The sequence below is a fragment of the Trachymyrmex septentrionalis genome, unplaced genomic scaffold, assembly GCF_001594115.1.
Source record: "Trachymyrmex septentrionalis isolate Tsep2-gDNA-1 unplaced genomic scaffold, Tsep1.0 scaffold9, whole genome shotgun sequence".
Lineage (NCBI taxonomy): Eukaryota > Metazoa > Arthropoda > Insecta > Hymenoptera > Formicidae > Trachymyrmex > Trachymyrmex septentrionalis.
Genome location: NW_017306091.1, coordinates 4,298,329 through 4,302,949, shown reverse-complemented (window position 1 = coordinate 4,302,949; position 4,621 = coordinate 4,298,329). Strand labels below are relative to the sequence as shown.

At 38.6% G+C, this 4,621-nt stretch overlaps 1 protein-coding gene across 1 annotated transcript in view; it reads left to right on the top strand.

The window, feature by feature from the left end:
* Positions 1–3,849: 3,849 nt before the first annotated feature.
* Positions 3,850–4,621, top strand: part of LOC108755959 — a 39,212-nt gene continuing 38,440 nt past the window's right edge. Inside the window, exon 1 of the mRNA XM_018499443.1 lies at positions 3,850–3,990. The gene's annotated coding sequence lies outside the window, so the exon portion shown is untranslated. The remainder of the gene's footprint in view (positions 3,991–4,621) is intronic.

Sequence of the window (4,621 nt, the reverse complement as noted above, 5' to 3'; positions counted from 1 at the left end):
ATGTGACACAGTAGCTAATAAGCTCATAGCTTCTAACATGTTCATTGGTTATCGTGTCGCATTTTGGCGCCGCGGCAAACGTTTCCGCGTTCAATCACAATTTAGTGTGCAGGAGCCATAATGCCAATCCAGTTAATTGTTCATGAAGTTGCACAGTGAGCGATTGTACCAACTGTCGAGGTTGCATATACGTACAAAATGTTCGATCGAATTTTAATCATAATATATCTCATTTAATTAAAAAAATTTTTTTTAATTTAAGTATTAAGTTTAATTAACAATGTATACAGCATGCGAGATAAAATTTCAACGATTAAAACAATAAAAATTAGTGATTTTGGAAACTGCAGAAACTTCTAGAGATCATAACAAAATCGTCAAAACGATTAAAACATGATGTGATGTATTCTGATACAAATAAAATAACAAAAGAGACTCGAAATATTTATCTTTCAAAAAATCCTAACATTTATAATTGTTAGTGTGTTCCAAAACTTGTCGAAAAAAATCTACTTTTAAATCTTCTTATTGAGTGTATATATCTCTACGAAATATTACAGCAACGTTACAGCAATATTACTTTGAAAGATTACAACATTGTGACAATATTATCCGCTAAAATGAAGTATTGATGGAATATTCTGCGATATTCCTGCAATATTCAAAGAAATATTGCAGATATATTGCTGCAACAGTATGTATATTTTATATCATAAATTTTGATGGCGAATTTTTTAGTAAATTCGAAGAATTCGAAATTTCGATGATAAAAAAACTTAAAGTTTAAATTGTATCTACATTGTATATAAAAAATGTTTTTAAAAATAAAATGTTGTATAAAGATATATAAGATTATCGATATATATAATATGTGCGCGGAGTTTTTTATATTTCCCTATTTTATTTTATATCCTATTATGTATTTTTATTTTACTGAAGGTTTTAATAAAGTGTTAAATATGTAAAAGCACGCTTTATCTGTTTGCTCTTATATTCCATTTATTCCAATATTACATTTATTATAACTGGATTATGATTGCGAGATTATTATACCTTGGAACTGTATCATTTGTGAAAGGAAACTAATTTTATACGTAATTTATAGCGTACGAATGACTGTAATTTCGGAAATGTTATCATAAATTATCGATTTTTGCCACGAGTGCGACGTCCGCGTGTTGCTTATTTTTACTGAAAATATACTTGCCTCGCATAGAAACCGATGTTATTTCTGCCGTTACATTTCCCTCATTACATACGAAAATTGGAGAATCGCTTGATGAAACGTATGCAAATCGCGTTTAGGAAGCACCGAGAGAACTTCACAAAGCACGGTTTTGTTTCCATTATCGCTCGAGATGTCTGCGCCAAAATAAGGAAGAAAGTCTAAACACGCGTCAATATAAGAAAATATGTCATACAAGTAAAAATATAACATGAATATAGAAGATATATAACATAAATTATAGTAATCAAACATAAATGTTTATTATGTAACATATAGGATTACATCTAGATACATATATATATATATATACATATAATACAAAATTATATAATAAAATGAAAATGATATGAAATAAAAGTCATTGTAGAAAAAGTCATAATGATGTCGATACTTTTATTATCATGTTTAGAATTCATTATAAAGTCATCATAAAGTTAAAAATGTAATGAATTACATTATGATTTTTCCTAAAATGACTTGTATCTCATCTTATGATTTTGTATTCTATCTAGGGGAATATAAGAAATACAAATATTTACGGAGGCAAAGTTTGCCTTGGCAAAAATAATAATTGGAGTGTAAGTCGAATGTAAGGGGAGACAGAAATGTAAACGAAGCTTTTAGGAGGCAAAAATTTGAGACAACGAAATGTAAAAGAAACATAGACGCCTCTTTTACGTTTCATTGTCTCAATTTTTGCCTTTTGTAAGCTTCGTTTACCCTTCTGTCGCTCTCCCTTTATATTCGACTTACGCTCTGATTTTTGTTTCCGTTAGACTCTACAGCATATACAGGGTGTCAGTTAAATATATTGTCATATTCAGAGCGATTCTTTTCAAGTAAAAAATTTATTTCAAGTAAAAAAGTCCACATAAACGTATGTCCTGAACGGCTTAGTTTCCGAAATACAGGTGAATGTTCGCAAATATTTAACGAAACGGTAAATTGCGTTGGAGAGATCTTGCTGCATAAATATGCCTTGCTTCACATGAGTTACCATTCGCCCGTAAACAACCGTAAACAAAATGATAAAGTCAAAGTCGAAGCCTCCTAGATCACCAGACTTAAATCCTTTGGATTATACCCCTTTGGGGGCATCTGAAATCATTGGTTTATATCAGCCCAATTGAGAATGAGAATGATTTGAGGAATCGAATAGTTGCTTCATGCGAGGCAATACGTAACACACCTGGTATCTTTGAGCGTGTACGTCAATCTTTAAGAATAAGACTCGATGGATGTATCATGGCTCAAGATGGACATTTTCAACAATTCATCTAATTATTTTATTTCTGTTTTAAGCCTGTTTTTGTTTTCCTATCTTTGACCAGTTTGACTAGTTCAAGCTGTATTTGTTTCAAATAAACAGATTATTACTACATGTTTAAATTTTTTTATTTCGGAAACTAAACCGTTCAGGACATATGTTTATATGGACTTTTTTACTTGAATAAACCAAAGAATCGCTCTGTTGTGTATGGCAACATACTTAACCAACACCCTCGTATAAATATATAAGCTGTAAGGTATTTGTTCATGTCTTTTAGTTTTCTCGCTAGGTAAAGGTTATTAATCTCGCGAAAAGATGTTTTGCATATCACTGCAGCGCAGAAAATATTCTTGGTAATCAATAACGCGTGTATAAAAGTACACGGAAGAAAGCTCGAAAAATAATCTGCGAGTTGCTCTCGCGACTGGCCGTGTGTGGTACAAATGTGATGGCACCTTTCACGCCATTCTTTAGATACAGCGAATAGAAGGATAGAAATTGCAACGCTATATTTCGTAACTAATAGTTCACTCTTACATCTATTGATTTATTAAATGATATTCCTCCAAACGACTCCGCAAAATCTAAAAGGATAACGAAATGCAAAATACTATAAATAGAAACGTCGATAAGAGTTTAACTTTAGATTCGCGTAAACTTTAGATCACGTTACTCCTATCCTGCAATCTACTAAAAAGCAGATAAACATCGGTTTCGCACCGCGTAAAGTCCGCTTCTGACATTTGCCGAGCAATAGTGCGCTTTAGCGTCGTTTTTAACGTAAAGTCCCTCTCTTATTTTATTTTCTATAATTTTACATTTACGTCAATTAATGCCGACACATTTCGATGCCACGAAATTCGCACAGCGGGATTTTAAATAGCGCGAGAGGTCAACAACACGAGACCTCGAAATCATTATTCTTCACTCGATAAATATCGGTTGTTAAATTAATTTTATATTAAACGCGAATTTTTTCACAAAACTTCTTTGAACAGGCGCAACGGCAAAGCCTCGAGTCATAGTGATGGTAGTGGTATATCTACCGAAAAAAATTGCGCACGTGGTTTATCCGACGAAAATTTCTGTCGGCGCCCATGGGACGGAATCGGGAACGATGTCGAGCACCTCCCTCCTCACCCACAAGAAACGCGATGGCGTGGAAATCCCGGGGTGAGGGGGACGGGAAGGAGGAGAAGGAGGGATGGGGGGAAGGGGGGAAGGGGGGAGGGTGAGAGGAAGTTGTCCGTGGTAGTAGGAGTCGGTGGTGGTTTCGATGATAGGGACAGGGGTGGCGCGCGGATGGGAGCGCCATCTGGCCGTTCAGTGCCCGGCCACCCTCGGTACACCCCGTGTGTGATTCGCGCTCGCGGCTTCCGGATTATCGCGGCTAGTTTAGCGGGTGCCCCCCGAGGAGATTGGGACAGCAGTAGTGAACCGTGCCTTAAATACAGTGACCAGTGTATGCCTTGAACGCGACGCGACAAAAAAGGTAATTATCACCCCTGAGTGGTGGTGGCGACGTCGCGACGGTCGCGAGAGCGGCCTGTCTTCCTCACGCGCTTTCTCCCCTTCGAACGTGGGGGATGTGTGAAGCAATGGGAAAACTGGAAGAACGGAGGTGAGGTAGTCGCGGAGTTGTGGCGTAGAGAAGGAAGAAAGTGTGGACGCGGAGGCGGATCGCTCTGCTATCTGTTGTAGATACGAGTATTTCTCCTCGCAAGGTAGATCCTCTTGGCTTCTCGCGAGGGGAAGCGATGCCGAGAGACGACCGAGACGAGGCGCACGCGATTCGACGGATCGATCCGTCCGTCCGTCTGCCGCCCCGATACCACGGGCACCGCGGTATTCGCGCGACCCGCGCGAGTGCGCGAGTAGCCGAGTACAGGGTAGAGAGTACTCGCGCGTCGCGTCGTGGATGGGATGGGAACAAACGTCATCGTCTTCGAGCTCTCCTGCGCGAGGACGTTGCCAAGTTATTCTCTCCCTTCAGGCGTCTCCCCCTCGAACGACCGAACGACCGTGAGGCTGATATCGGCGACGTAATAACGGGGGCGAAGGCGCGCGTTGTGATTCGCCCATACGGGGAGGAGGAGAACGGAGACTCCTCGAGGTTCGCTTAG